We start from the raw sequence: 13,348 nt of genomic DNA, 5'->3' as shown, positions 1-13,348 counted from the left end.
ATGCAAATTCGTCTTTGAGAACAGTGTATAACAGCACTATCCGCAGAGCTATCCAGATGCAGTTTTCATTATTGCCGGAGATATTAATCACGTCAACTTAAAGGTAAAGCTCCCCAAATTCCATCAACATGTGAAGTGAGCCACCAGAGGACTCGATGCATTGGATAAGGTCTACTCTACATCACATTGGCTTGTAGAGCCAAGCAGTTACCACACCTGATGCAGTCTGACCACATGTCACTGTTTTTGATTCCTGCATATACCCCCATGAGGAAATCTGAATGTACCACCATCAGAGCCATCACAAGTTGGCCTGATGGTGCCTCTCTGCAGCTGCAAAATTGTTTTGAAAGAACAAACTGGGACATTTCTGAACATACAGACCTGAAATTATTCACTGGTAGCATTCTGTGTTACATCAAGACCCGTACTAAAACTGATCCCGATTCCCAAACAAAAAGGCATGGATGACCAGAGAAGTCCAGCAGCTGCTTAGAGAAAGGAATGCTGATTTCAAGTCTGGGGACAAGGATCACTACCGCTTGGCATGGAGCAACCTAAAGAGAGGGATCAGCATCAACACAGGCTCTCCACAGGGCTGCATGCTGAGCTTTCTGCTCTTCTTGCTGCACACACACTGTTGTGTTTCAGTCCATCAAATTTAACAATGGTAATCTGCCCAGAAGACCATCGGCTGCTCTCATCATATCTAGATGATGTTTAAATTTGTGCTGAAGTCCTTTTTTAGCAGCATTTATGTTTGGTTACATCAACTTGGTGATCTTTCATTTAATCCTTCGCTTTTTATTCATTTGATTTTATTCCTCCTGGCTGATGTTTTATTAGTATGACTGGAAAAACTGTTATCTGCCAAAAAAGGTTAAAGGCTGCTGTTGCCAAAAAGGAACATGGCGATAACATCAAAAGCAGGAGCACTAATTGCTTGGTTAGTTATTTCAGAAATCATCAGAGCAGATAAATCTAATTATCACCATGTCACGAAGCAGGGATTTTTAATCTGTCTCTGAAGGACAACATAACATTCAAACTTATCAAAATAAATGATTTAAAGGCCATTTTATACATTTACTGTAAATAAACTCCTGATTTAGTTTATGTGCCTGTGCTGTGTTGTGTGATTGTTACGTCCACAAAGGGCACAACATATTTGAGGACACGAAGGCAAAATGAGGATTCAAAAAGTCAGGTTTATTTCAAAACTCTCTTGACCTCTTTTCTGAGTTCAGCTTATTTTGATTTTCCTGTGGAGGAAAAGAGAGAATTAAATCCTCAGTTTCCCAAAGAAAACCCAAAGAAAAAAGAAAACAAAAATCCCAAAGTATAAACAGAAAGTTGGACCTGGTGAGCCGATCCAAAAGAACAAAACGGTACAGCAGGGGGCCAACCTTATACAGGGCCATCGAAGCCCCTGCTAGTACTGGACTACAGGAAAAAAAGAAACTACTGCAAAGGAAAAATCGAAAACAGGACAACCGGTCCCACCAGGTCAAAATCACAACGAAAAAACAGCAAACAAACGGCTAGCAAAACTACCGTATGGCAGGCTGGAGACGTGCGCACCGCATCAGAACGCATCCTCGGTGGTTGTTGGGAGGGCGTCGCCTTTACCTGGCGCAACCTATTTATAGGCGGTCCAACAGTGCCACAAATTAACGGCACCAAATTACAAAAAGAAAGAATTATAGAACTCCAAAGTATATTAAACAACAAAAAAAATCATACAACTAAAGTCAATACAAAATTCTCCAAGAGAAAAAATAGACAAAAATAAATACAAAGTGCATCTGTGGGTTTGCTATCCACAGATATCTTTCGATATTCAGTACAGACCAAATGTTTGGACACACCTTCTAATTCAATGGGTTTTCTTTATTTTCATGACTATTTATAAGGCAAGAAATCCCACTTATTAACCTGACAGGACACACCTATGAAGTGAAAACCATTTCAGGTGACGACCTCTTGAAGCTCATCAAGAAAATGCAGAGTGTGTGCAAAGCAGTAATCACAGCAAAAGGTTGCTACTTTGAAGAAACTAGAATATAAGGGGTATTTTTAGTTGTTTTACACTTTTTTGTTTAGTGCATATTTCCACATGTGTTACTCATAGTTTTGATGCCTTCAGTGTGAATCTACAATGTCAATAGTCATGAAAATAAAGGAAGCTCATTGAATTAAAAGGTGTGTCCAAACCTTTGGTCTGTACTGTATAGACTGCTAGATGTTAGCAGTCTATATATGTATACATATAAATATTTATATATACATTTTTCTAACATCATTTTTCACTTTATTTTCCAACGTTTGAGCAGTTTGTCGGATTCCAGTAAAACACATTGAAAAAAGATGCTTTGCCAGCAGGTTTCATTAACATTACCGGCATTGAGATTCCGAAGAAGTTCCAGGATTCTTAAAGCAGCACCAGACCACATTGTCTTCCAAAAACCCTTTTAACTCATGTTAGCTTTGATTCAGTTTACTTTCACATGACATTTGCTTCTTCAGCTTGCTTCTGAAGTTTGTTGGAAACAGCCAGAACGACCTGAGAAATTGTTGAATTGTTGCAAATTTTGCAAAGAAAATAAGAAGTGGCCTGTGCTAAACTGAGCCTCTGTGTCTGTTTTTATTTTTAATTTCTGCAAAACCAGTTGACAGAGGTGCAACTAAAACCTCTCCCCTGAAAATTAGTGACGTCGGACACATCCTAGTAAAAGTCGCCATATCATCAGTGGTCAATATGCCGAGTAATAAAAAGTCACATTTTACCACCTTACATTAACGCAAAATTCCTTGCAAATATTTTTGAAATCCTGGAGGGACTGATTAGCTGTGGTTCCACCGGAAACAGCTCAGATTTACTCTAAACAAGCTGAATTCCCACTTTCAAACCTCCAAACGTCTACTTAAGGAAACCAACATCTACTAACAAAGTAAAACAACTCAACTCGTCATACTGTTTTCCTGAACTGTTCAAGACACAAGATAAAATGTATTTATTCATTTCCAGAGGCACTTACAGTTGGAATCATGTCATTTTTGTGTTGCTTTTTGAGTAATAGCTTCTTCCTCCCTGAGTGTCCTCTCACTCTATTACTGAGCATGGCTTGCTTTGCTGTGCATAAAGACATTATTATCTGTTTTATTGAAAATGGCAGTGACATTTGTGTTGCCTGAGCTAGCTTAGCTTAACTGATATTGGAAAAATGTGCATTCCCAATATCCACAGTCTGACTCCTTTTTTCAAATGGAGAAATTGTGCATTGTGGAAATTGTTTTGGGAAGGAACATGTTTGACGGATAACTTTAAAAAATGGCTGTCTTTCATATCACCTTGCTCAGTCTCTCTTACTCCATTACTGATCACCCTTCACACTTTCTTTTTTCAGTTTCTCCCAACACCTCCCTACTCATTAATTTAGAAAAAAAAATAATTTCTTCACAACAAAAATGTAAATAAAGCTAAGTGCCCCAGTTCTACCATTCTTCGTAGGAGAAATGAATCTTCCAACTATTCCTCAGATGACGTTCCCATTTGGAATGCAGCCTTGAGTAAATGTATTCCACTGAGGGCAAGAGATGTTTTATTTGTCTGAGACTGATTCCCTTCAGTTTTTTTTATTTTATTTTTTCATTCCAATGCAATACATCATAATTCATTAAAGTGCCAGCATGGAAACATGGTGCCACCAGACAGATGACAAAGCCAGTGGAAGAGGCAAATATATGTAGGGGACACCATGGAAACATGTTTCTGTTTCTATGCTTCTTTATGGCTTTTAACAAAAAGGCAGATGCTTCTGCAGCTTCAGAAGTAGGTATTCCAGCCATCCAAAAGTTGCTGGCACAAATCCAATGGATCCTGAGGGAAAGGCATTTACTGATGGGTTGAAATATTCCCACAGTGCTTTGCTTCCTGTTAATACAAAGCATGTCGATCAGTAACCAGGCACTAAAGAGAGAGAGTTAGGATTCTCTTCAGACTCGCTGATACGCAGCCATGTAGCTCTAAAGAGTTGAAACTCTCATAGTTCCAAACATCTCAGTCCTGTCAGTCAGTCTGAAGGGCTTCCGGCACGGCGTAATGCAAATAAACAACTTTTCCTACTTTCTTCCACAACTTTCAGGTAGTTATTGAGCAATAAAGAACTAATTAATTATCTGTTTAATCAATGCGTTTTTAGACGTGGCAGGGACATTTATCAGCGTTATAGATTTTAGAGGGAAACGAGCCCATATGGTAGAATACATATGGGCTACAAACCATATTTGTTAAATAAGTATCTATGCAGTACACTGATTAATATAAGTGAACATCTGGGTCTATAACAGAGATGATTGTGCTTGTAGCCTGACAATTATTATAGAACTTTAATTCACTGATTAAAATGCTTATTTAAATGAAACTCTTTCAAGTAAAAATCATATTAGATGACAAAATAAACATATTTCACCAAGCAAATTATAAAATATGTAAGCTTTATTAAAATAATTTTTATTTATACTGTTTATTACACACACAATTTCACATGAGAAGGACAGAAGAAAAATAATGCAGTCCTACAAATAGTTAATGAAAAAGAAAGTGGGTTGTATTTTCTTTTTTTTCTTTTTACAAAATATTGGCATATAGAATAAGAGAGACATTAGATGGAGCAAATGCACATTGAAACAAGTCATACAACTCAATTTTTCTATGCAAAACAATGATCATGGGCTCAATTGGCTACAAAGAGTTTTCCGCTCCCAAACGTCAGAACCCAGCAAAGATGACCTGCTTCAGCAGGTCAATGTCGGGAGGTGGATGACAGAGATCTATGGAGAGAAAATAGTCTCAAAATACCTGTATGTGTGAAATAGTGGATTTGTAATCAGTGTAATCCTCTTTGCGTAACTTTGGATTGTACTTAACACAAAGAATGTGTCTTTGCTGTTCTCTTGAGTGTTGGAATATTTTTTATTGTGAATGGTGCCAGCCCAAGGCAGGAGCAAACCAAACAGCTGCTTAGGCCCTCCAGAACACCAGAGGGCTCCACACACAGACCATAGATCTGGAAATTTTGCATTTGTTCATTGAGACTGGTTTCAGCATAAATCAATTGAAATATTTTACGCTGCGTAACATTTCAATTTAAGGTTTAAACAAATTGTCAGGGTTACTTTTAAAAAGTGTAAAAAAACACCAATATTTATAATTTGATTGCTGTATTGCCATGGCTATAATGTAATGAGTTTAATCTTTGTGTTTGAGCTCAGTTTGTTCAAAAGTACGTCTCATCAAATAACAACCAATTATCAGTGATTGCTTTTAAGTTCGGCCAGTTAAACCTGCCCCCCTGACCCCAGATTCCAAGAAATTTGTATTGAAACACTGTTAGTGGTGGTGATGTTCTGATGGAGGGGTCCCTAAGTCATATTCTATACAACCTTGGTGAGTCTTTCACATTCATAATGTCTTTTTGTGGAAATGCAGAGCAGAGTTATATGCTATGCCATGCAGATTTTTAACCAAATATCCAGTCAGTTCTATACTGGCAACATTTTGAAATTCTAGAACATTCTGATGAAATCAAATTGTATTTTAATTTATTTTGTTCACAGCTGAATGAAGTAAAACAACAAAAACTTTATTCCTATAATTTGAACTATGGCTTTAAAACCTAACAAACCCTCGTTTTGTGTACCTTTACACTTCTGGCATGCATGCTTTTGCAAGGCAATGTATAGTTAAGATTCAAGACATAAAAGCAACTACTTTTGTAGCTTCTATGATCCTTTCTAAAAGCATCACAGAAGCAGTGGCCTGGAAATAATCGCCAGTCTTAAAGGACAAAAAGTCCTATGACTGAATAATATCTTAACATATTAAGGTGTTGAAGTTTGGTTCATTTCAGCTTAGTGAATCCGAACTTCTCTTTGATTGAATCCACTCTCAGTTAAGCGCGAACTCAGCTTCCTGCTGTCATAGTGCTCTGGTATATAAGGCACTCTATCTCTGCTGGCATCACTCTATAAATACAGTTTTTTTTTTCCCTGAACAGTTTTATCCTTCTGCACTACTCCGTCTGTTTATTGATGCTGGATATCATTTCAGCTGTCTGTCTGTGTCTTATCTAGTCTGCTGAGTCAAAGTGAAACCTTGAGAATGAAATGCTTTGTGCTCTGAAAGTAAATGTGACAAACTGTTCAAAGCACCACTTGTGATCGACATGTTTGTACCTGCTGAGATCCCTCTCAGTACTCAATAATGCTTTTTACCAAAGGAATGATGCCCTGATTGAAGTAATTGTGAGAACATGTGGTGAGCATGGTGGTGGCAGAACGATGCTATGGGACACTTTTTAACCTATAGCTTGCAGTGTTGAGTTTTCTTTTTCAGTGTGGTTTCGGCACAAAAATTTGAAATATGTGCATAGTTTCATATTGTGACATACATGCTAACTCCTGACAAGGACCTTATGCTGACTTTTGTATGTCGGTGCATACAGACACAGACACGGGTTTTGAGCCGTCTGCATCAGCTTCAGCTTATTATGCTGAAACATAATGTATTTGTTTAAAATACACATGCTTTGAGTGGTTACTGGCTTTTCATTTTCATTTCTATATCAACCTCAAATTATAGCATGCTGTATACTGTCCAAGCAGGTTCTATATACAAACAAGAGGGAGACATATAGAAAAGACAAAGCAAAACAAAAGCAAAATGTTACAAGAAAGAAATCTCTAGATTACATTAGCTCAAATAGGTTGTTAATAATAACTACATATAGATCAGGCTCTAAAGTTGTTGTGGGTGGCACTTCAAAGAGCCATTGTGGGTCAATCCTGTGGAGGACATGACTATGATGTGGGCTGCCATGGCACTGCTCCCTCTTCACAGAAGTAGGCCATGAACGCTTCTCTGGCATTTGTTGCTTCACTGGTCGCACAGTTTGCTCCCATCCGCTCCACACCTGGAAGTGGTTCTTTGTGTATTCTAGCTCCTTTATGTAGGTGCCTGCCCATCTGCCCTCATGAAATTGTTGAGAACACAAGATGCCTTCAAACGTTTCTCCACAACTTCTAGGTAGATTTGTAGCTCGCGGTGAAACATCCTCCACCAGCAAGACCAGATGCCGAACGCGTCTTCCACCACCAGTCGAGCCCAGGACAGTCGATAATTAAAGACACGCTGCTCCAGTATTGGCAGCTGTGTCCAGAAAGGGGCTGCATCAAATTTCTGTGGAGTGGAAACGCTTCATCTGCCATGATGACATGTGGCAGGAGTCTTCTGTGGAAAGCTCCAGGAAGGTGATAGTCAGGCAGATGAAGTGTGCAGAGCTGGACCAAAGGTGGAGGTGGCCAAGATCCCACCATCACTCGTTCTGCCATATCCACCAACATCAATCACCCAGAACTTGTAATGGGAATCAACAAGGGATAGAAGAACCAATGAGTAGTCTACCTTGTAATTAAAGAAAAGGGAGTTAATGTTGGAGAGTGCTTTTGTAGAAGAATATAATTATATTAATAGTTAAAAACTATGTTGTTTGGTTGGTTCACACTAAGATATATTTTAACCCAAAAGAAATGTACTGTGTCAAATGGACTGGGTCAAACTGACCTGACACACTCCCTTCCCTTGCTTGCGAAGAACAAAGTTGGACCAAAATATGACTTGGGAAGCAAGCTGTTTGGACAGATAAGGAACAAACAATTTGACTAATAGTTCGTCTGAAATGGAGCAGATGTTGAGGTCAAGACGTCTCTAATTATTCCAGGAGGTCAACTCCTAATTGTTGGAACTTCCAATACACATCCAGTGTAAAATGGAGCCAGAATTGCTAAGCAAATGGAGGAGGGCAACGCCATTGGTCGAGGCTTCCCAATACACACCAGTAGAGCTGGGACTCTATAAAAAACTGATGTCAGAAGTAGAAGTCAAGAGATTTTGGATTTCTGGGACAATGTGAATGTGATGATTTGGTTCCGCAGATGTGCATTAAAATCTCTTCCTGTTCGACTATGAGCAGAAGGAGTTCCAAGTCTCCTGTGTTTCTTTATTTATATATTCCATGAGTTTAGGCACCTTTAGAGTCCTCCATACTTTCAGCTTGACATGTTTCCCATCCAGAGCTCAACAACAGAGAGGGAAGTCCTCAAACTCCTCTGCAATAGACTTCCACTCATCTGATCTTATTTGAGCTTGAAATGATTTTTTTTTTACTTTGAAAAATAAGTTCTAGACTTGAAATCTGCTTTGTAACTATTGATATTCTAGTTGCTAGCATATATTTCCACGTAATAAGTAAAGTAATTAAAGTCGGAGCAAGAAAAATGCTTAAGATATTTTATTACTGGCAAAGATGTTGTTTGGCTAAACTCTTCTCTTAGGGATGGCTGTTCACAGTGCAATCAATTTCCGGTAAGTGTCACAGAGTAGCTTCCTTCACGGTCAAGCGAGCGCAATGCATCAACATTAACGATTGGATAAAATTAAATCCAATAGTTTAAAACTTTAACCGAGTTCACGCCTCCAGCAAGTAAGGCAAGAAACAAGACTGTATGGGAGGGAATTTTGGTCTAGTTGTGAGGTTAAGCTGAAAAACCTAAGATGGGGGTAGGTGCTTACAGGTGAAGCAGCTGCCAAATCCACAGAAGCTGTAGGTTCACCAGGCACCAGTACACGGTTCAATTCCCAACTCTGGTACCTTTGCTGCATTTCTTCCTCCCTTCTCCTTACCCCATTTCCTGACTGATCAGTTGCACATAAAGGCGACTTGTGCCAGAAAAAACTTTAAAGAAATAAATAAATCTAAGCTACAATGGGATTTAATTGAGGTTAAACAATAAAGCAGAAGAACATCAAAGTGGTGCCCCTGAGTACAGAGAAGTCGCAGCCTACAACAACAAAGGCTATCAGCAGCAGGGGGCAACCTCAACAGAGCCAGGTTCTGCAATACACCCCCAGCTGGGCCTTATTACTGAGCCAGACTGAACTCCTTCTGAGTCACACATCACACTAACAATCACATCCCAAAAATAAACCTGCATCACACTGATTTAATGAAATACTCCACTGCAGATTTACTGCTGGTTTAATGACAGGGCAGTGACTTTGACTAAGTTATTATTCATTAACACTGTGGGCAGCATTTTTAGTACATTTTCTTTATGTCTGTGTCCAACAGACAGTAAGGCAGAATTTGGTATGTCTCTACTTCATCATTTGCTTTGTGTCAGATTATTTTGTTTTTGTTCTTTGTTCCCATTTTTATGATTTATGCCTTTTAAATAAGGACGTAAAACTTTATGTATGTAGCACATTTTAAGGTAGCAATGTATAAAAACGGAAGACATTAAGAATATGAGTGTCTCTAACTGGCTTTGAAACATGCCGTGACATACAGTAGGCATGACCTATGTCACGGCTTAACGTTAATAATTGGGTAAAATCAGATCCAATCATAATGAAAACTTCAAAAGAATCCATGCCTCCAGTTTCTCAAAATCCAAGTATCCAGACCCTCCAGAACACAGTCATTCCAAAGCAAAGCGTAGAACAAGGGGCTGTTTCAAAGGGAGGTTAGGGTCAGGAGGTCTGTACTAATAAGTAGCCACAAAAAACTGGTGCCATATAGGTATAAAAAAAAAAAAACACTCCAAGGCAGATCCCAGTACAGCAACCCAGAATGTGGTGGTCCACTGAAAATCAGAAAGTAGAGGTAAAGTCCAACATAAGCAGAATAAGCATTCTGCATTAAAGTCTTTACTCTCAGAAGATCTGCTTCAGTTAAATGGGATTTAGGAAAACCTGACTGAAAGTGGTCAAAACTGCAGCACCGTTACCTAAACATATTCAAAGCCAGAAAAAAACATCCCTGGTCTGCTAAATTTCAACTGTTTTCTCTGAATAACATTGGTAAGTAAAAACTATTTTTTTTGTATATAAAAAGTTAGTTTTGAACATTTGAACTTTAAAAATTAAGAGACATGGGATAACGGAAGTATAGTCATTTTTTACAGTCGTGTACAAAAGAAAACACAACAAAATTTAAAAAAAACAAACTCTTGAAGGCAAGCCAGATAACTGAATGACTTTTGCAAATAGTTATCTCATGAATAAGTTTGTCTCTGGAAACAAGGTGAGGTGGACCATCCTGTTCTTGGACAAACCAGTTTCAGCTAATTCAGAGAGACCCCTCTTCCCCTTATCTTTCAGTTTCTGTTTTATGACTGACCCCCAGCCCGCTTTCAATAAAACCAGACTGCTGCAGGGGGACGAGTTGGTGTTGTCCTGAGGCAACACTGAGACTCTCCCTCTTTGCAAAGGCTGAAGTGACACTAATCTGTGTGTGGTTCTTTATATGTACAGGTTAAAATACCCAACAATAAGTATAACTCAATAAATATAAAAATATAGTAGAAACACAACTAGGATGCTAAGGATAAATAAATAAATAAATAAATAAATAAATAAATAAATAAATAAATGATGATCAGAGTATTCTAATTTTTTTTATTCCTGTTTTTGTGAGTTTTATGAGCTGGAAGCCCAAATTATGTAACAATAAACAAATACTTGAAATTGTTCAAACTGTGGGCCCTGGATCTATAACCTATGAAAGTTGAACTTTTTGAATGGAATTATGGGAATTAAACAACTTTTCCATGATATTCTACTTCTTTGGAAAGGGTCTGTACATACCCTGTGACCATAATCCTCAGCACACAGCCAGCTCCTCCACACACATCTACCAATTACATTCAAACTCATATTAAATTGGAGTCAAAACCTTTGGCGCCTTTGGAATTATCACTTGTGACCAATTAAAAAGCCTCTGTTCAAACCAAAATAAAGTTCAGCTGTTCTAGGAGGCTTTTCCTTACATTTTACATCTTCCAGCACAAGCCATGATCCTCAGAGAGTTTCCAAAACATCAGACGGATGTTATAATTCAAAGATATCAGTCAGGTGAAGGCTGCAAAAAAATTTCCAAGAAATTAAATATATCATGGAACACAGTGAAGACTGTCATCATCAAGTGGAGAAAATATGGGCCAACAGTGACATTACCAAGAACAGGACACCCGTCCAAAATTGTTGATAAGGTGAGAAAGAAATTGGTCAGGGAAGCTGGCAAGAGGCTGACATTAACACTGAAGAAGCTGCAGGAATTTCTGGCAAGTACTGGCTGTGTAAATGTGCATATAAATAAAAATGTGTTTTATACAGATTTTAACTATTATAACTGCCATGGCAGTTGGCTGTTCTTCCACTGTTTTATGTCGTTTGCTCTATTTTGAATGTTTTATGGGGAAATAAAATATTTTTGCTCTGTAAATTGTTTCATAAAAAGAAGAAAAAAATATGTATACAATCACGTAAAGAAAAAAAAAACTATGATGGAGACTGACATGCAACTGACACACACACACACTAGTGGAACGACTGTGTGCTGTAAATATATTTTAAATGAGGAAATATGCAAGGCTGCATGACTATGAAATCACATTTAGATAATAAATATGACATGAAAAGCAACTCAAAAGGCCGACTCCAGCAGGTTTGTGCAGCAAAAGAGACAAAAGAAAACACGTAGAATGAAACATGTTTTTGGTTTTCATAGGTGTTAGACAACTAGTCACTGAAACTATTTAGATCTCTTATGGTGAGAACAATATCCTCAGTCTGGACCTGCTTTGCTTTTTAAAAAGTTCCAGGTTGTTTTAACCAGATCAGTGGAATGGAGATCAAAGAAACCTTTCCAATTACTTTCATAAGTCAATGTAAAATTTCAGTGTAAGCAGTTTGAAGAAGGTGTTCACCGGTCTGCAGCTTTTGTTGTTGTTGCCATGGCTTCGGGCACAGCAGGACAGCTAATATCCATTCATTTGCTGCTTCAGTATAATCTGCTGAAGCACTTTCAGATGCCAAAGCACCTTTTAAATTTGCCGTAACACAAATTTGAGTCAATACTGCGAATCAATTCATGATGTTTTCAAAGCTTTCCGTCGTTTCTAGTCTGTTGTGCATATTTTGACATTTGGGTACAACTAAAAAATGGCTACTTCAAAAGACCGCATACCAGAGTGGGGTCCTAGGAAGTCAGCAAAAGTTATTTAGCAGATTATGGATCAAACAGACTTCTACAAACCACAAAAAGATGCTTTACTCTGCAAATGAAAGCAGCAGCAGGTTTTTTTTAAATCAAGGGAAAATGAAGTCTGCTAGTCTTGCAGAGAACAGTCAGTGTGAGGAGAATGGGAGGATTACATGGACCAAAAATCACTTTAGTGATCAAAGAACAATTTGTGAGCTTCTTCTATATGTTATGGTGTGATTATGAGAGTTTTGCTGAGAAAACTGTGCTGATGGGAACGACTTAGTATTTCAGAAAGTGCAAATGGAACATTTTACAACTAAACAACACAAACTGAAGAGGAGACCAAACTCTGAGTAAACAAAATCTGGTGGGTTAATGCAATGACATTCACAACCGTATTCAATATATTTTCATTTGTGCCATTATCATTTTAAAGATAATGTCCAACAGTATTTAAAACAGATATGTCAGGAAAAAATGCTCTGTGCAGGGATAGTTTGTCACAGTTACAGCTTGAGAGACACAGACCTTGGAAGAAGCTGTGCCACAACTCTGAAGCAATCCAATCCAAAACAGTTTTCTCTGAGTGAATTCCCATCTACTCTGCAACTTCAAGGATAGAAATTCACACCAAAAGCCGTCATTACATTTCAGGAAGGTCCAACGTCTGACACACTTGGGTATTTCGTGATGTTTTGTAAGAGGTCCTCATGCATGTGGGGAATGTATGATGACCTCAGAAAGGAAATAACCACACCTTCAGAAAACATCAGTATCTGCCCTCACGCTGTGCTATACACAAAGGAATAATGAACAGATTTTCAGAAAAAAGTAGTTTTTTATTTTGTGAGTCAGGTGATAAAGCTGTTATTTGAGTTATTGTATAAACTTGAGAGGATAAGATAGAGTAAACTTCACACCTGTTACTATACAAAGGCTTCAACATGTGTTTAAAGTGGGGAAGGACTTTAAACACAAATGGCCCATCTTTCAAAATAAAAGATACTAGCAGTGCTTCCACCTAGCGCTATTTTACCGCTCTGCCTAAAAATAGTGCCCCAGCAACAACCATCAAGACAGACAGACAGAGGAGAACATTCTGGACTGTGCAACTAAAAACATGGTGGAGGAGGTGACCAATCCTGAGTAATAAATTGCTTACATGATTAAGATAGATAAATAGTAAGCATACACACAATTAGGCACAAATATTTTTATACCTCTGGAAAATGTAATACCTC

This window comes from Xiphophorus couchianus, chromosome 23 (assembly GCF_001444195.1).
Source record: "Xiphophorus couchianus chromosome 23, X_couchianus-1.0, whole genome shotgun sequence".
Lineage (NCBI taxonomy): Eukaryota > Metazoa > Chordata > Actinopteri > Cyprinodontiformes > Poeciliidae > Xiphophorus > Xiphophorus couchianus.
This window is presented reverse-complemented; position numbering follows the sequence as displayed.